Here is a 21,520-nt window from a genome sequence, read left to right on the forward strand (position 1 = left end):
ATATAAAATGAGTACAGCCACTGTGGAGAAGAGTGTGGATGTTTCTCAAAAAAAATAAAAATAAAACTACCATATGATCCTACAATCCCACTGCTGGGTATATATCCAAATAAAGGAACCAGTATATCAAAGAAATACCTGCACACCCTTGTTCATTGCAGTACTGTTCCCAATAGCCAAGATATGGAATCATCCTATATGTTCATAAATGGGTGAATCAATGGACAAGTGAAAATCCTGTCATTTGCAATAACTTGGATGAAATTAGAGTTTCCTCCAGTTAAGTCAGGTGAAATAAGCCAGGCACAGAAAGACAAATATGCCGTGTTTTTATTCACATGTGGAAGCTAAAAACAATAATTAAAGAATGAAGATATAGAGAAGATACAGAGTAGAAGGATGGTTACCAGAGGCTGGGAAAGGTCTTGCAGGGTGAGGAGAGTATAAAGAAGGCATGATTAATGGCTACAAAAATATAGTTAGAATGAAAAAATCTAGTATTTGGTAGCACAATAGGGTGACTATAGTTAATAATAATTTATTGTGTGTTTTAAAATAACTAAGAGTGGAATTGGAATTTTCCTAACATAGAAATGATAAATGCTTGAGGTTATGAGTATCCCAATTATCCTAATTTGATCATTACACATTTTATGCTTGCATCAAAATATCAACGTTTCCTGTAAATAGGTACAACTATTATGTATACATGATAATTGAAAACGAAAACTTAAACAATTATAACATGTATCCCACCAACAAAAAGGAACTGAAGCGTTTGCAACTTCCAGTTTACCATTTCCTGGAAAGCCACTGGCTTACTCATTCAATTAATTTGAGAGAAATTAAGCCAGAAAAATATGATATTTTTGTCTTCTAACTAGGATATGCAATAGTTCATTTAGGGAGATAAGAAATGGAAAAGTGTAAGCTATAAATCCTCCATTTAGTTGGAACTGTAGCTTCTCATTATAATAAAAATCAAAAGCTAATGACACTTTCTAAATTTCTCTGCCATTTTTTATTTTATTTATTTTTTTTTTTTGAGTAGTGGTTTCTAAGTTTCATTTTCCCACTTGAAATTGCCTTCTGAGTATGTGACATCTATAATCAATGACAATGGAGTAAAGAAACATCTGCATAAGTTTCTGCCCACACTGTTTTCACTACTGTCTTGTAGTTAAAATGTAGGTGAATAAGAAATATGTAGCTGGTGGAAATGGGATATAATTTCAGTTTCCAATTGCCAGAAAATTCTCAACTTCTCTGATCTCGATTTCTTCATCTGTAAAATAAAATTAGAATCACAGAACTTTTGCAAGTGTTCAACAATAAACTATGTGTAAAAACACTTTCATAACTATAAAACAAAAATGTGCATCCTTTGGCGGTTGCTGAATGTTAGGCCTTAGGTTAAAAGTAAATCTCATTTGAGACTTCCTTTTTCGTCAAGCAGTTTACCAAGCTTTAGGATGTGCTGCCCTCCTGTGGATGATACTTGATAGTGCTGAATAAGTGTGACGAGTCCAGATTATTAGGAGTTTAGTAATTTTGTTGATGGCGTAAAAATAAAGTTCATTTAGATCTATTTATGTTTATACAAATATATAATATATGTGTTTATAACATACAAGAAATGTATATTATAAAACACATTATGTGTGCGTGTATAAGTAGACGTACAAAACCAAGATGAACACACACAACGTATTTAATATTAAATATTGTAGCCACTCTCTAAGCACTAGTTTCCTTCAGATTCAGGAAGAAAGACTGTTTCAAATTAGGGTTAGGGCTATTTATAAGTTAAAATAATGACATTATTTTATAGTATTATAAAATATTAACATTAACATTAAAAGTTTAAGGAGATTTCATTAGCAACATACAGGATCCATTAATACGTTCTTTAAAATAATTTTAAACACTAAAATAACATAAACTATTATTCTTTATTGGGAAATAACATTTCTAAAAATATTTCCATTATAATCCACTTACTATCTAAGATTTTCTGATGTAATTTTCAAGGTAATTGAAATAAAATATAACTAGGTTTCAAAATAGAACAGAACAATAATTCTTATCTAAAAATCTTCAATACTTAGCTTCCTGAGGAAAAAACAAAACCACACAGTAACAACAACAACAAAAATGATAAACAAGACTTTACATTCCTAACATTATTGTGTTTAAATATGTTTTTCAGAAATCATTCACATTTGGGATTTAATGAGAGAAAATTTTCCAGTTCTTAAGAATCTGTTTGTTTGACATCATTTAATTAGGGGTCTAAATAGATTCAAATTAAAGAAAAATTGGACTACATGTTTTTATACAGAGATTTAGTATCCGTGTATGTAATCATCATAATTCTATGAGAAAATATTATTTCACAGAGAAATAGGCCAGTAGTAAGCGTGTGTGTGTGTGTGTATGTTTGTGTGTGTGTGTGTTGAAGTGGGAAGAATGTATTAAATTTGGCAACACTGGTTATAATTCTCTTAAAAATATTTTTGGGGTGTTAAATTAAATAAAACCAGTAACCCCAGGAACTCGTAACTAATCAATCTAATTGGGAGATTCCACTAAAGGTTGGCAAAAGACTTCTTCACAAGAGAAGAGATTTAAAAAGCACAAAAATATCTTGGTGAATTCTAACACATTTCTAACTTTATTGATTGAAACGTTCTTTGTCTATTTCTGCTGCCAAAAATAAATTTATTTTAACCATGTGGCCATTGAATGAGAATTTAAATAGACCATATTAACAATATTTTCATGTGCAAGTACACAAAGACTATATTGAACATTAATCCCTGAAACCCTCGATACAGTAAAATCTCCGTGCTTTTCAGATTCAACTTTGGTTGAAATTTCTCTAAAAGTGTAATTCTAAGTTCAATTAATTATATGATTATATCAATAAATGTAGAAAAGCCTTAAGTATAATCCAATACCCTTATTGATTAAAAAATAGAAGTGAACTTTCTTAGACAGATGAAAATTATGAAACAACTATTAAAGGACATAAAACAAACAAAATAAGACCAGCAAGAAATCAAACTTCAGAAAACTTTGTACTCAACATTGAAAGCTTAGAAGAAATTTTTTAAAAACTCAGGATCAAGACAAAGATGTTGCTTAACATAGTTTAAATTAATGTTGACTTTTATAATTTAATTATAAAATAATACATGGAAAAAGTTATGTATTATAATATACAATATATGTATATACATTTGTAAATGTAGGAATTAACATTATTTATGTCAGAAAAAAGTTTATCAATATTGATAGATATAATTTTAATATACAGGCCACCTGCTGTGCTTCATGCCTACAATCCCAGCACTTTGGGAAGCCAACACAGAAGGATTGCTTGAGCCCAGGAGTTTGAGATCAGCCTGAGAAACACAGAAAGACATGTCTCTACAAAAATAAAAATAAAAAATTAGCCAGGTGTGGTGGTGCAAGCCTGTAGTCCAGCTACTTTGGAGACTGAAGTTGGAGAATTGCTTGAGCCTGGGAGGTTGAGACTATAGTGAGCCACCATTAGCAGCACTGTACTTCAGCCTGGGTGACAGAGCAAAATCTTGTCTTAATGCATACATATATAAATACATAAAATAAAATAAAATAAATAAAACCAACGTACAAAAATAAATTGCAGTCTTACATACCCAACAAAAACAAAAGTGAAATTTTAAAATAACATTTAAGAAGACTCTAAAAATAATTACATACCCAAAAATAAATCTAACATAAAAGGAATATAATCTTTTTCAGGTAAATTATTCCACTTGTTTGTGTGAAACTTAAACACATTCTAAAATCTGTGATAAAAAATAATGAACTCAGAATCATCCTGTTACCAAAACCTGGCAGAAACACACACACACACACACACACACACACACACACACACAAATTCAGGTCAATAACCTTGATGAGTATTGATGCAAAAATCCTCAACAAAATACTTCCAAACCAAATGCAGCAGCATATCTAAAAGCTAATCCATGACAATCAAATAGGCCTTATCTACGGAAGGCAAGATTGGCTCAACATACACAAATCAATACATGTGGTTCATCATGTAAACAGAAAGACAAAAACCACAAGATTACCTCAATAGGTACACAAAAAGCCTTTGATAACTTTATACAAAAACTCAATAAACTAAGTATTGAAGAAACATACCTCAAAATAATAAGAACCATATATGACAAACCCCCAGCCAACATCATACTGAATGGGGAAAATCTGTAAGCATTATCCTTATAAACTGATAAAGACAAGTATGCCCTCTCTCACCACTCCTATTCAACAAAGTACTGGAAGGCCTTCCAGAGCAATCAGGCAAGAGAAAAAAATAAGAGGCATCCGAATAGGAAGAGAGAAAGTCAAACTTTCCTAGAAAACCCCAGAGTCTCAGCCCCAAAGCTGCTTGAGAATAATAAAAAACTTCAGCAAAGTTTCAGGAAACAAAATCTATCTACAAAATCACTGTCATTCCTATACATCAACAGCAAAGCTGAGTGACAAATCAGGAAGGCAATCCCATTCACAATTTCTAAAAAAGAATAAAATACCTGGGACTAAATCTAGCCATGGAGGTGAAAGAGCTCTACAATGAAAATTACAAAACACTGCTCTAAGAAATCAGAGATGACACAAAGAAATGAAAAAACATTTCATTCTCATAGATAGGAAGAATCAATCTCATTAAAATGGCCATACTGTCTAAAGCAATTTAGAGATTCAAGGCTATTCATATTAAACTATTAATACCATTCTTCACAGAATTAGAAATAAAAAGAAAACTATTTTAAAATATATATGAAAACAAAAAAGAGCCCCAAAAATCAAGGCAATGCTATACAAAAAGAACAAAGATGGAGTTATCGCGTTATCCAACTTTATACTACAGGGCTACAGTACCAGAACAGTATGGCACAGGTAAAAAACAGAAACATAGACCAAGGAAACAGAATAGACAGCTCAGAAATAAGGCTACACAGCTAACAACCATCTGATCTTCTACAAAACTAACAAAACCAAGCAATAAGAAAAGGATTCCCTATTCAATAAACAGTGCTGGGATAAATGGCTAGCCATATACAGAAGATCGAAACTGGACCCCTATCTTACAACACATACAAATATCAACTCAAGATGTATTAAAGACATAAATGTAAAACCTAAAACTATACAAACCTAGAAGACAACTTAGTCAATGCTATTCCGGACATAGAAAGAGGAAATACTTTATGACAAAGATGTCAAAAGCAATCACAACAAAAGCAAAATTTGACAAACGTATCTAATTAAACTTAAGAGCTTCTGCACAGCAAAAGAAACTATCAATGGTAAATAGACAATCTACAGAATGAGAGACAATATTTTTCAAAGTATGCACCTGACAAAGGTCTAATATCCAGCATTTATAAGAAACAAACAAACTTACAAGAAAGAAACAACATCATTAAAAAGTGGGCAAAGGACATTAACATTCACTTTGCAAAAGAAGACATACATGCAACCATCAAGTATATTAAAAAGTTAAAATCTAAATACCACTGATTATTAGAGAAATGAAGATTAAAACCACAGTGAGATACCATTTTATGTCAGTCAGAATAGCTTTTATTAAAAAATCAAAAAATAACAGATGCTGGCGAGGTTGCAGAGAAAAGGAAACACTTATATACTGTTGGTAGAAGTGTAAATCAGTTCACCCATTGTAGAAATCAGTGTGGTGATTCCTCAAAGACTTAGAAAGAGAACTATCATTAAACTCAGCAATCACATTATGGGTATATACCTAAAGGAATATAAATCATTCTATTATAAACACACATGCATGTGAATGTTCATTGCAGCATGATTCACAATAGCAAAAACATAAAGTCAACCTAAATGTCTATCAATGACAGATTGGATAAAGAATGTGTGGTATATATTCATCATGGAAAACTACACAGTCAAAAAAAAAGGAATGAGAAATTTTTTTGGCAGGAACATAGATGGAGCTGGGGAGAGAGTCATTATTCTTAGCAAACTAATGCAGACACAGAACATCAAATACCACTTTCACTTATAAGTTGGAGCTAAACAATGAGAACTCATGGACGCAAAGAGGGGAACAAGAGACACTAAGGCCTACTTGAGGGTGGATGGTGGAAGGAGGAAGGCGCACAGAAAATATAACCATTGAGTTGTAGGCTTAATACCTGGGTCTTGTAATAATCAGTACAACAAACTCCTGTGTACCACATGACATGTAGAACAAACCTGCACATGTACTCCTGAACAAAAAGGTTCTTTCTAAAAATAAAAATAAAAATAATTAACATATGAGTTTAAAATAGCCAAGAGAAATTGTAAGAAAAAAGTTATGAATACTTACCTGAACGTGTATCAAGTTACATAACAAAGTAATAATATAATGTATAACAACACAAAGATGTGAAATTGGCATACAAAAAGTTAGAGATCAAAATGTATTTATAGCTAATATGCCAGTGTATTGCATACAATTGAGAAATGGGGAAAATATGAATTATTGAATTAATGATCTGTAACAATTCTTAACTACATAGATTGTAAAAGAGAACTGTATTTTTATGTGTAACAAAACCAATTACAAACTCACTAAATGGATTTGAAAAAAAATTGTTATTATGCATTATCTATATAATAGACACAGGGAATCCATATAATGGATACAATATACTGAATGAATAATATATCTTAATATTATATATGCATTGCATATTGTACTGCCAATTCTTAGTCTAGAGGTTCAAAGGTGAGGGGGGCATGTATTGAAGATTTCATGTGTTATGAGCTTCAATTCTATATATGGCATCCAGACAATGGGATGCTGCTATTGTCTAGCAAAGAGAATGACCCATAGGGTCAACAGGAATATAGAGGTTCAAGGTCCTCAAACACATAAATCCAGCAGTCCACATCCTATGTCTTGGCTTTGGCGTAGGAGATTCCCTGACAAAAAAATTGCTAAAAATTCAGCATAATTTATAATTCCGCTAAGCCAACAATTAGGTCTTGGCTATAATTTTCAACACAGTATACCCACTTGCTATGGGTCATAAGGGTCTTTTAAAAGTCGTCATGGATGTGTTCTGCTTTATATTGTGTCCTGAGTTTTACGTGTCTGAATTAATTGAAATTTTCTACCTTCTGTTACTGAAGGCAATAAACACAGCTAACAGTTACATAATTCTTATAATTATTATTGCTTCCACACTTTTCAGCTGTTGATTTGGCACAAGGTAATTCATCCTCTTCCATCTGTTCCTCATGACAATTCACCAAAAATGAAAATTGCAGTAATTGTGATTGTACTGCATGCCAAGTGATACCACTACCCCATTTCTACCAGTAATGTGGTCTTTACAGCTACCTAGCCTAGGATTACTACAATGTAACACTCTGTTTTGATTCCCCAAGAAAGAAGCACTGAAAAAAGAATTTGAATACAATTAATTTCTTTGAGAATCATCCCGAAGTAATACCACAAAGGCAGTGGATAAAATGGGGTAGGGAAAAGACAAAAGCCAATATGAATGCATTACCAAGTCACTTGCCACTGCAGGAAATTGTGCATACATGTAAAAAAATAGCATAATATTTAACAGAGTAGTTTATATAAATATTTTAAAAAATATAAAATAACATTTTATGTTATTTAATGATAGATACAAAATGTACAAAGAAATATAACAGATGCAAAGAACTGAAGTCACAGTTTTAAAGAGCAAATGAGCAGCCAGGATATAAATTTATATTATAATGTTTAATTTCTTCAGATGGCTATCAAATGGATTAGGATTTATCTCATGTAATGTGTAAAATTATATATGATACATTATTAAAATAATTCAAATAAAACTTTTGAGATGAAGGTAGAAAATTGAGCTTAATGCTTTTTTATACAGATTCATTTGGAAGTAAATTAAATAAAAGTAAAGACTTGAGCAAAAGCATTTCAGAAAATACAAATCAGAAAAATAAAGATTTTACAAAATTAATGCTGGCCAAAATGCCCAAAACAAGCACCTCAAAGAAGCATCTTATATATTGTGAAATATAACAAAAATATGTAATTTTCACAAATTGTTTTTCCATGAACAATATGAACTCTATTATTTCCTCATTTATTTTCTGTGTAATTGTATTATCAATTACTGAGAGAGGACCATCATAATCTCCAAGTGTAAATGGGAATCTGTCTATTTCTCCTTTAATCTTCATCAATTTGCTTTCTTTACTTTGGTCCTCTTAGGTACATACATATTTGTGATTATTATGTCTTCTTGATGAATTAACACCTTTACTTATAAAATGATGTTTATTCTCATAATAATCATTTCTCTGAAGATCTACTTTATCTAATATTGATACAGCCATTCCACCTTTGCTTTACTGTTAGCATCATAGGTATATTCTCATTTTATTTTTAACCTTTTTCTTTATGAGTTTTTTTAAGATAGAAGAGAGTTTAGAGTTGCTTTAAAAAATAATAATAATCCAATTTGACAATGTCTAACTATTGGTGAGGGTTGTGAGCACTTTACATTTAATGTGATTATCTACATGTTTGAGTTGGAATTTATCATTTTGTTATTTTTTAAAAATTTATCTCATCTCTTTTTTTTTCCTTCCTACCTTCATTTTTATTAGTTGAACACATTTTATGATCCTAGTTCATATTTTTATTAGCTTATTAAATATTCTTTTTTTGCTCTACTTTTTTGGGGTAGTATGTAAAATTTGCAGTTAGTATCATTTTTAGCATAACAACTTTACAACAGTATACATCCTGTATTTCTTCCCGGATTTTGTGCTACTGTTGCCATACAGTTTACTTCTATGTATTATACCTTCAAAATACAATAAAAAACAGTAGTTACTATTTTGGTTCTAAGCCGTCTTTTAACCTTTAGTAATATTAAATAAAAATTTTAATGCCTTTTTTATTCATTGACTTATTTACAATTTTTGTCTTTCCATTCATTTATCTAGATCCAAATTTTTACTAGAGATCATTTTTCCTCTGCCTTTAACATTTCTTCAAGAAGTGGTGGTCTATAGAAGATTAATATTCTTGGTTCTTGTAGCAACAATAAAAAAACAGCCTTTATTTTTAAAATTATATTGGCTGGGTATTAAATTTGCTGGGAATATATGTATTAATTATGATAATTTTAATTTATTTTAGTACTTTTTAGGTGTAACTGCTGTTTTGTAGCTTGCATTGATTTTAATGAGAAGTCTGTTTTCATTCTTTTCTTTTTTTCTTTGTTAGATGAAGTATTTTTAAAATTTCCCTTCCATTTTTCAGATTTTCTCTTTATCACTGTTCAATATATTGATTATAATGTGATAGAGGCATTTTATTTTTCTTTTCACTTCGTTAATTGAGCTTCTTGGATCTATTCATATATGGAATTCACGAAATTTGAAAAATTTGGGGGCATTATTTATTGTAATTTTTTTTTTTTTTTTTTCTGCTGATGCTCCTTCCTTTAGGATCTTGAAATACTATACGTTAGGATGCTCTGTTTATTTTGTGGGGAAGGGAGAAGTGATTCTTTTTCTTTGTTTTCCATTTTGTATAGTTTCTATTACTATATCTTTAAATTCTTTTTTCTATGTTGTGTCCAATCTATAAATACTATCCAATGTATTTTTAATTTTAGATATTGTGCATTTCATCTCTGGTAGTTTAATATAGGCTTATTTTTAGATATTTTATTTTTCTCTTTATATGCTTACTTTTATGTTCTTTTGGCCATACACTACTTTTTTTTTAGGTCTACACTTTATCACTTATGTAAATTTAAAATTTACTTACAGAAATGCAGAGCAACTGCTAAATGGTATAAAGATGTATCTTTTCAAAAGTCCCAGGCAGGAAGACTTAAAAAATCAGTAAACAAATATTAAAATTAATTGAAGAGTCTTGCAAGTTGTCCAACATAATATCAAATTACAAAATTCAATAGCATTCTCTAATCCAGATACAACTACAAAATGTTACAAAATGAGATGTTTAGAATTGCAACAAAAACTATCATCAAAGAGTTATCTTAAAGTTACTCAATAACCACAAGCTATTTATAACAGCAGTTTTAGAGTACTTGTCTACTAATTCTATCATCTATGTCATTACTGTGAACTTATCTATTTAATAATATGCCATTTGTTGCTGTCACTTATATATTTATGCTTTGTCAAATGCTTCATAACTTTTTTTCTGATTTTACCTTGTTGGATACTGGGCTATTTTTTAAAAAATTATTTTAAATATTTGGACACTTCCATCTGGTAGAGAGATATTTGTAATTTCATCCACTAGGGCTTGCTTTTAAGTTTATTAGATCATATTCTAACATTTTATTTCAGAGTAAATTTTATTCCACCAAAGAGGCCATACACATCTAAAGACTCTGTCTTGATGTTTGGAGACTTTTAACCATGGTGAAAAAAACTACATACATATATATGATTTTTATATATGTACATATATATGAAGTAACTATTATTGGACCACCTACAATTTCTAGTGGTTTTATGCCCTGTTTCAGTAGTTTCCTTAAATGCATGTGCAGATCAGTATTCCAAAACAGACTTGAGGATACTTATTGGGTAAAATGTTCACTACCTGGGTGATGGGATTATTCATACATCAAGCCTTAGTGACACGCAATATACTCTGATAACAAACTTGCAATATACGCTTGGAAGCTAAAATAAAAGCAGAAGATAAAAAATAAAATACTAAAGAAAGCTGGTCATTTAAAAAATTTTCATTATTCCTTTTATACTCATTAATTTGAATTAAGAGATAGCTTGTTGCTTGAATGTTTTATTTATACAGTATAAAATAAAATATTAATGAATTTTATATGTTCTATTAAGTCATACTGATTATTTATTTGGTGTCTCAAATTGTCCCAGATTTTGGAAACTTCTTCACAGTAGTTCCTGTATTCTTTTGACATGGCTCCATTATTTCTGAGCACTTTTGACTTTTTGGCATTACTAGATAGTTTAGACTCAACTTCTGTTTTCACTGCCTCAAACTTAAAATTAACCACTTCTCCAGCGAATGATATTTTATTTTATTAGATAATGGCATATAAAACTCAAGATGTACATTTTAGGTCAATTCATTGTTACTGGGTTTCTCATATTTTCAGTGGACAAAGAGAGAAAATATATTTGCATGTACTGACACACACATACACATTTTCTATTCTCTATTTCTAAATCATTTTTAACAGTAAAAAACCTTTGCCATAATAACACAATATTTACCTATTTGATAAGCCTTAATAAACACATGAAATTTGTTTTAGAATTACTCAGAGATTTGTAAAAAAATCAAATTATAAGCAAATTGTAATTAATGATGAGAAAGAAAATATGAAATATTAGTATCACATTGAAATTAACTCAAGATGGAGGGAGGGATAAATAGAAAATTTGTAAATGTCATAGACAATATTAGCGGTTAAAAAGAGAATGGAGAGAAAAATATTAAAATATTATTAAGTTTTGCATAGTGACCCTTTATCATATATATGTTTTACAAATATTTACTTCCATTCTACAGATTGGCTTTTAAGTTTGTTGATTGTCTCTTTTGCTGGCCAGAACCTATTAAGATGGATATAATCCCACTTGTCTGTTTTTACTTTTGGTGTTATATCCAAGAAATTATTACCAAGGTCAATGTCAAGAAGCATTTCCCTATGTTTTTTTCCAGGATTTTTGTGGTTTTAGGTCTTTGGTTGAATATTTAACTTGTCTCAGGGCATCAAAATGTCCACATTACCAAAAGCAATCCAGATTAATGAATCCATATCAAAATCCCATTGGCATTTTTTAAAGAAATAGAAAAGACAAATCCAAAATGTATATGGAGCCATAAAAAAAAAAATAGTCAAAGCAACTTTATGCAAGAAGAGCAAAGCTGGAGACATCACACTCCCTAATTTCAAAATACACTACAAAGTGACAAGAATCCAAACAGTATTAAAATCCAAACAGTATTAAAACACACATATAGACTAAGGGAATAAAATGGAGAGCCTAAAAGAAACCCACCCATATATGGTCAGCTGGTCTTTCAACAAGATGTCAAGAATACACGATGAACAAAGAGTAGTCTCTTCAATAAATGATGTCGGGAACACTAAATATCCACAAGCAAAAGCAGGGAATTAGAGCCTTATCTTAAACCACACCTCTTCAAATTTGATGAAAACAATCCTTAAAACTTAGAAAAGAGAACTTTTTGAATTAATATAAATGGTTATATATTTAACGTAAGTTAAATGGGAGGAAAGAAAAAGTGTTTTCTTTAAAAGCAAATATATGAATGATCCAGATTGTCCACTTCTACTTAATACTAAATGCAAAGTTTCAGCTTACAAAATAAAATACATGTGAAATGCCTAAAAACTGAATAAAAGAAAAAAGACTGCCATAACCTTTACATGCTATTATGGTCTATATTGAAATTCAAAGGAACCTATAGCCACTATTAAGTTATAGTCTACACTGAGAGAGACAATCTTTCAATTTACTTCAACTATTAGTCTCAAAGGGGATCATTGACTGAACCCAAATTGATAGCAAAGAGAAAGGGAGCCAGGTGATACCAGGTGATACATGGTTACACTCTTCTCCTGACTATGTTAAAGCCACTTTTGTCATTTCCCCAGCACAACAAACCATAGTTTTTTTCAAGCATTGCTATTCCCTCTCCTTTAAACCACCTTCATTTGAATTTTGCAGATTCAATGATATTCATACATTCTACTCTGAGCTACTACAAATGATGGGAATATTAATACTCCTCCAAGTAGAAAGGGAGCCAAGTGGTACAGTCAATAACAGTAGCTTCCTAGGACTTTGAATAGCGTTCATTCAGGAAGTGTACTGCAAAGGGTTTACTTTGCAGGTCTTGATGTCTCAGCTTGTACATTCCCCAAAAAGGCTCATGTTCTTATATTCAAGACGGGCTCGTACCCGTCTCCTAAGAGCTGAGTTCCAATCTTTTGGAATACAGTGCCTAATAAGAGGATTTTTGTATATCTGAGGTCTTGGTCCACAGTAGTTTAACCAGATAGTTTATTTTATCAACGTGATTTACCATGATCACCAGTTTTTGCTCTGAGGGTCTGGAGTCTGGGTAGCTGAGGTTAGTCAAACAGGCTCTAGACATCTGTGTGATTGAGCTTTAACAATAACCCAAGACATCAAGGTTCAGGTAAGCTGGTTGATAAAACTACATCCTGTCACACATATCCTTGCTAGGAATATTAAATAAATCCTGTGCAAGTCTACTGGAAGAGGACCCCTGCAAGCTTGCAACTGATCTTTTCTGGCTACCCTTCATGGGTCTTTTCTCTCTCCTTATTTTAATCTGTATTATTTTGTTATAATAAACCACAACCATGAGTCTAGCAGCTTCTGAGTCCTGTGAGTCCTTCTAGTGGATCATCAAGTCTCAGAGTAGATGCATAAGAACAATCAGTAAGACATTGTGAATAATTTGGTAAAATAAAATTTATATTATCATTGCAATAGAAATTTCTTTGTAAAATATTTTTTCCTTAATCTTGAATGTACAAGCATAGTTAAAATTCCAAAATACCACATGAAAAATAATTTACTGGAATTTATTTCTCATATTTAAATGTGACTTTAAATTACACTGTTAAAGATATTGAAGATTATATTAAAAATATGTAACTAAAATCCAGCCATATAGATCAGAGCTCTAAGTTTCTATTCTTGTAGACATTTGTCTTTCTCTTTGTTTTAATGAGGATATACCAATAGTAATAGCTCCATCTGCAGTTCGCCACTATATATTTTTTTTCTCCCGCAATTTTTGACGTAGTTGGAGTGAGGCCATATGCAACAGGGTCTTTAAGCAATTTCCCTCCTCCCAGATTTGCCATGCAGTATCTTTATTCTCTATAACTCTCCATTCCTACCTCTTCCTGGTTACATTCTTATCCTGACTATGTTAAAGCTACCTTTGTCATTTCCCCAGCACCACAAGCCATAGTTTTTATCAAGCATTACTATTCCCTCTCCTTTAAACCACCTTCATTTGAATTTTGCACAATCAATGATATTTACACATTCTACTCTGAGCTACTACAAATCAATGTGAATATTAATATTCTTCCAAGTAGAAAAGGGTTATAAACAGGGAATTATATAATAGGCCTCTAAGAAAACCCCAAGGAATGCAAATTAAAATGAGACACATATTTTCAACAGTCAAACTGGTCACAAAATAAAAACTATTTATTATAGCCAAGTTGCCAAGGATGTATGAAAATTATATATGTTTTATTATGTTAGTGAAGTGGTATACAGACCCTAAAGATGAAACCGTGAATGCAATTCTATTGCTGGAGGAAGTCCTAATTTACCAAGTCTCCAGCACACCCACATTCACACAACACACAATTATACTATATATCAATTATACATATATTATATATATGCATACATGTAAGAATTATTACACTGTGGTGTGTGCTAAAGAATACATGACTAAGTGGAAGAGTTAACAATACTATTTACATGTTATTAATAACTTGAATCTGATTGCTGTGATAGGATGTCTCAGCTCTCCAGATATGGAACCATTGACATAACATTTCTATTGTTCTCTTTCTTAAACTATGACACTACTTTCTCATCTGAAAAAGAGAATCAGTGATACTTGTTTCAATACCAAATGCTCTATTTTTCACTTCCTATTGGCATCTTTTCTTTGGAAAAGTAGAGAGCTAGGGCTTGAGTGAATCCTAGAATCACAAAGATACCTATACAATTTTAGGGAAATTAGTTATGTGGACTTTGGAGGTAAATAGATCTATTTCCCATATTTTTTCAAAATGATGTTTGTCAATGAGAGAGTTACTTAATTTTTCTCTTTTTTTATTTTATCATAATATTTTATAAATATATTGTGAAAATTAGTAATAATAATCCAAATGTTTAGAAAAATGCTTCAGTGGAGAGTTTAGTCATCATAAATTTTAATACTAAACTGAAGATTATAGCACCAGCAAGTAGACTGTCCACAGATTTACTGCCTAATCATCAATATTGAGAAATAGTTTAGTTATCTTTCCAAGGTGTATAACAGAATATACCAAAATATAACAGAATGAAGAATAATATTTGAGATGAGGGGCCATAACTTCAATATAGTCAGATATTTGTGTATCTAAACCAGCCAAGCAAGGAGAGGAGTGTGTACATGGGCATTGCTGGATGTGTCCACTAATTATCCCAGCTGACAACCTGAAAATGAGAACAACTGTAGCCACTTCATCAGGATATTTTGGGAATTTGAAGACTACTGACATGCTACTAGGTTCCACTGATGTTGGGATACTAATTTTAAGGAAGTCACAATTGAGCTAAAAACAAAGATTGGTTGAATTCAATTTCTATTTTAACACAAGGCTACCACTTCACACTACCTTTAGTTGGCACTTTTGTCAAGAAAAGACAGAAAATATCTGGAAACATGGATTCCAAAATAATGTCGTTAAAAGGACAATAAAAGCACCACAATTTGTGTGACTCCAATAAATACCACATTATAGTTATTAGTTTTTATTTATTCCTAAAATTGTTTACTTATATGATGCATATTTTATCTGTATTTTTGAGATTCACAAAAATGAAAGATCTATTCCTATATGTTTATTTGTAATAACAAAATGGCCTATGAATTCAAAGATAATTACGTTAAAATAAATTTTTAAAAGGTTCAAGTTGTTTTGCTATAAATATAAAAGAAGTTACAAAATAATTTGATTCACTACCATGAAGGAAGAGGGAAGGCATCACATGTAATGTTACAAAGCTCAAAAGAACTAGGTTTAGGGGTTAATAAGGGGCCTGTATTAAAGATAAGGTAATTTTTTTTTTTCCACAACTAGACTCTTTTTTAGTTTACGTACAGCACCTTTCAGAGTCAAAACTGAGTTGCTGATGATGCCAGTACACCCACATTATGATTTTTTTGAAACATCCGGTGGCTTCATCATTTAGGCCAAAAGAGTACAATCTCATTGAGGACAATTTCTATTTATGACCAACAAAAAACAGGCAGGTGGCAAACTTCTTAAGCATGACAACAGTAAATATGGAAATCAGCCTTAGTGAATATATTTTTTAAAAGAATTAACTGACCGGGCGTGGTGACTCACGCCTGTAATCCCAGCACTTTTGGAGGCAGAGGCAGGCAGATCACGAGGTCAGGAGTTCGAGACTAGCCTGGCCAACATAGTGAAACCCCGTCTCTACAAAAAATACAACAATTAGCCAGACATGGTGACGGGAGCCTGTAATCCCAGCTACTCAGGAGGCTGAGGCAGGAAAATCACTTGAACCCGGGAGGCAGGGATTGCAGTGGGCCAAGATCGCACCATTGCACTCCAGCCCGAGCAACAGTGTAAGACTTGGTCAAAAAAAAAAAAAGTAACTATATTTAAGACAACTTTTTATTTTTAATCAAGGAATACGTTATGCACTAGAGATTCTTGATGGCTTACAAACCGGACATGGGTGACAATTTAATCTTGATGTTAAAGTCAAAATGATAAGAGAATGTAGTAAAAAGTTCACCAAAGAAAACTAAAAGAGAGTAAGAATGAAGAATTAGAACTAAGAGGTGGGAGTTACTCAGCCTAAGTATCTGAAAAGGTCTGGGTAGTGGCCTTGTTAGAAAGGAATCCCAGAGAATGATTGATATGTTAGTTCACACATAACATATTTGATGAAACAAATCACACTGTACACTTTATGTACTTTTTATCACATAAAAACTATACCTTAATAAAAACAATACAGATCAACAAAATGGTTACAATGAAAATAAATAACAAAAAGAACAATATCAAGTGTGATGACAATGGAGAACAGCTGGAACCCTAGTATATGGCTAGTAGGTTTACTAGTGTGTATAACCGTTTGGGAAACTAAATTTTAATGGTATCTATGACCTGCCAATTCCACTCTCACGAATATATCCAACAGTATAGCATACATGTATTCACCAATATTAGGTACAAGAATGTTCAAAGCAGTGTTCATCATAAAGTGGCAAAACCAAAATAGCCTAAATGTCAATCAGCAGTAGAATGGATAAATAAAATGCAATATATTAATTCAATATAGACTCCATATAGCTATAAGAATGAACACAAGATATCTACATGCAACAACTTATATGAATTTCAAAAACATAATATTAATCAAAATAAGAAAAAATACAAAGGAGTACATAATGTGTGATTCATCTATATAACGTTTAAACTCAAGGAAAATTGATATATGGTATTAGAAGCCAAGAAAGTGTTTACCCTTAGATAGGAGTTGTAGGGACTGATAAGCAGAAGGAGGAGGAGTTAGGGATTGCATTCATGTTTTGTGTAATTAATTTGAGTGCTGGTTGCAAGGGTGGGGTTATTTCGTGAAACTTCAATGAGCTATAAAGTTTAGGATTAATGTTTTACAGAAAGATTACACAAAATTTTAAAAACCTGGCCGTGTGCAGTGGCTCACGCCTGTAGTCTCAGCACTTTGGGAGGCGGAGGCGGGCGAATCACGAGTTCAGGAGATCTAGACCATCCTGCCTAACATGGTGAAACCCCGTCTCTACTAAAAATACAAAAAATTAGCCGTGCGTGGTGGCTGATGCCTGTAGTCCCAGCTACTGGAGAGGCTGAGGCAGGAGAATGGCGTGAACCCGGGAACCGGCGCTTGCAGTGAGCCGAGATCTCTCCACTGCGCTACAGCTTGGGCGACAGAGAGAGACTCCATCTCAAAAAACAAACAAAACAAAACAACGACAACAACCCACAACACTGATCGCAGGAAAGCTACATATAAGAAGGAACTGGAAGCCTTCTGTGAGGAAAGATTAACAGAAAGCTCCAAGTTTTCCAGAGAAAGAGTGGGAAGCAGGGTATGAGAATTAGAGTTGGGATAGGAAATGAAGAGAACCAATAAATAAAACACTGTGCCCAGAAAAGAAACTATAGATGAAATACAAATAATACATTACTATGATTAATCTAGTTCAGTTCCAGACAAGTTGGTTAGAGGGGGAAGGTTAAGAGGCTATTTTTTTCTTAAGTTAATTGGGGTTCATTCCAAAAATAAAAAGTTGATTTAACAACTGATAATCACTTTATATATTTTACCATATTGGCAGAACAAAGAGAAGAAAAATATAATAATTTCAACAGACACAGAAAAACATTTGATAAAATTCATCATGCTTTCACGATGATATTTGAAGTAAAAAGAAAAAGGGAGATTCCTCAATCTAATAAGAGGTATCTAAAATTAGCCTAGAGCAAACATCGCACTTAATGGTAAACAATGAATGATTTTCCATTGACATCTAGAATGAGACAAAAGGCCCATTACCCTCATTTTTATCTTATATTGTGCGGGAGTGTCTCATTAACTGTTAGATTTGTTTTCTTCATGGGCTGGGGTAAGGTAACATTAGCTCTAAGAATCCATCTGAAATTTATCAGCAGGAAATGCTTGAGGGTATGGATACTCCAGACTTCAGGATGTGCTTATTTTACATTGCAGGCCTATACCAAAACATCACGTGTACCCCCTAAATATATACTACTATGTACCCACAAAAAAGTTTAAAAATAAAAATAAATTTAAAAAGAGGAGTAAGGATTAAAGTTCAGATTTAAATTAAATATGAAAAGTCAAAAAATAAAAACGAATAAATAAGATATATCAGCAGGGAAAGAGGGCCCAACATGGTACTGACAGTGAAAACTAAATTATACCAGCCAAGTGTCATATAGCTTATTACTGGGCTTTCTGCTCTCCCGATCTACAGTGCGCTGGGATGGATGGAGACAGACTGGAAACCCAAAAGACCCATGCAAAATGGAGTCATCCAGTTTCCAGTTGCCTTACCTGTCTAACCATTTTCACTACAGTGTTCAAGGACTTAACCTTTCTATTGCTGCAGCAAAGGCTAGTCTCAAATTCTACAGTGAGAACTATCTATGTGCTGTGCAGCAGATCTCTTAGAAGTTGAGGAAGAAATAAGGTTCAAAGGCTGGGCACGTTGGCTCAAGCATGCAATCTCAGCAATTTGTGAGGCCAAAGCGGGTGGATCACTTGAGGTCAGGAATTTGAGACTAGCCTGGCCAACACAGTGAAACCTCGTCTCTCCTAAAAATACAAAAATTAGCTTGTCCTGGTGGCATGCCTGTAATCCCAACTACATTGGAGGCTGAGGCAGGAAAATCACTTGAACCTGGGAAGCGGAGGTTGCAGTGAGCCAATATCCGCCGCTGCCCTCCAGCCTGGGCAACAGAGTGAGAGTCCATCTCAAAAAAAAAAAAAATTTAAAAACAAAAAGAGAAGGAGAGAGAAATAAGATTCAGTTAAATTTGATAGTGCCATGTGGAACACTTGGCCTGCCCAAAATTTATTAATAGATTTGCTTCTGGATATGAGTAGCAATGATTTTCATAATTCCTGATATCCCTGTTCCCTTAGCTATTAAAGGTATTTTAAAAATGTTAATTGTTTTACTCATTTCATCTGTCACAGTTAAGACTTCCTCACTGATATAGAAAACAAGTGTCGTAACTGGTGCAATCAAATGTATCATTGTACTTATTCCGACGTCCTTCAAGACATTTGGAGTTTTTCTTTGTCGCAATTTAACATGTCATTTCTCTAGTCTATTTTTCCTACACAGAACTGAAGAACAACTACTGTAATGGAAACGCCACAAAAATTTGACATGTTGATAGCTTTCCAGTGGTCAAACAGAATTATGTAAAATTGTGTATCTCCCCTCTTTCAATATCAGTTTACAGTTAGCAGGTGTTCTTAATGCTTTGAGAATGTGATGGCAAACAAAACACAAAATGTGGTTTTACCAGTTCTTCACAGTATACCTTAATTTGAAATAAAATATTGAAGGCAGTTATTTGTTGTTCGGATATGTTTAGTAACATAAGAAGCATGAAGGATTTCAGTAAATAGGATATTTAATTTCTGAAATGATAGAATTTCTGAACCTAGATTATTATTCTGTAAAGGTGAGAAGTTGGGAACTTGCTGTTTTACAAAGTCTTTTTCACATTTATCTAATTGTTTATGGCTTCCTTTGAGAAGGAAGGTTTAGTACATACCAGAAACCATTTATTTTTTGCAGATTTTTTTGGCCACTTTCCATTTACAGAGCCCTATGGTCATGTAACTAGGGTTTTATAATTGCAGGCTTCCTAAGTAGTTTGGTGTAAATAATATTTAATATAAGTATAATTCTTTATAATTGATATGGAATAGTCACACATGATGCCATATGATCCTCCTAACGAGTATACTGAAATTTTTAACCCTATTTTAAAGAAGAGAAAGCATTGTGACTCAAAAGTTTCAGCTACTTGTCTGAGATCACAGTTAGCAAGTGGAATCGGAACCTGGAGCCACACGCATTTTTCAGGATCCTTCACCTTCTTACTTTTTGTATGTCTCTTATTTAAGGTGTATAGATTGTTAACTCATTCAGTAACTATAATAATCACTATCCAATACGTACCTGGCTAGTGACAATTATCATAGAACACATTTCAAATGTCTTGAAACATACTCATGTGAATCATATACCTAAATTAAAAGAAAAATGTGGTTTGAAGGCATACAAAATTTGAAAGCCAGGAAAAAAAAGGAAATCTGGTTAGATTATGCCTTAAAGGAACTTTAAAAACACAGAATTATAAAATTTTAATTACCTCATCTTCAAAAATAAACTCAAATTTTATTTACCTTGCATATGTTTTTTATGTGGTATATTTAATATCTTTCCTCCAGACAAATTCTATGAAAAAGTTGAAAAGTTTTTGATAAAAAATAATTGCAAGAGTTTTGCAATATCAAGAGGAGAAAAAAGAGACACACAAATACCACTTGTGAAAGATGAGAGTAAGATCAAGTGAGTTGATGAGCATTCTTGTGTGTATGGCTTGCCACAGGTCTTTATACTTGTTCTTACCTACTCCTAAAAGGCTTTTCCTCCAGGGATCTTATGAATTCTCACTTTCACTTCCCTCAGGTCTTTGGCCTGATGTCGTTCTTTCATTTGATACTTTCTCTGCCTGCTCTATTTAAATATGCAACCTCACTCTAAGAACTATCTGTTCTTCTCACTTTATTACATAGCATATATCACAGGTTAACATCCACATATTTTATATATTTATTTTATTTATTGGTTGTCTCCTCTCATTAGAATGTAAGTTCCATGAGATAGAGTAGATAATTTGATCTGCTTTGCTTATTGTTGTATTCCTACCACTTAGCCAAGTTGTAGGAACTAGGTTGGCATTCAACAAATACTTTTTTTTACACAAAGAAAACAAGAGAGAATGAACTA

General features: G+C 32.3%; 1 protein-coding gene across 3 annotated transcripts in view; it reads right to left on the minus strand.

The window, feature by feature from the left end:
• The window catches only part of LOC101017012 (UDP-glucuronosyltransferase 2A1), a 59,054-nt gene that overhangs the window by 24,327 nt on the left and 13,207 nt on the right, over positions 1-21,520 (minus strand). The window lies entirely within an intron of this gene.

The sequence above is a fragment of the Papio anubis genome, chromosome 3 (genome assembly GCF_008728515.1).
Source record: "Papio anubis isolate 15944 chromosome 3, Panubis1.0, whole genome shotgun sequence".
Lineage (NCBI taxonomy): Eukaryota > Metazoa > Chordata > Mammalia > Primates > Cercopithecidae > Papio > Papio anubis.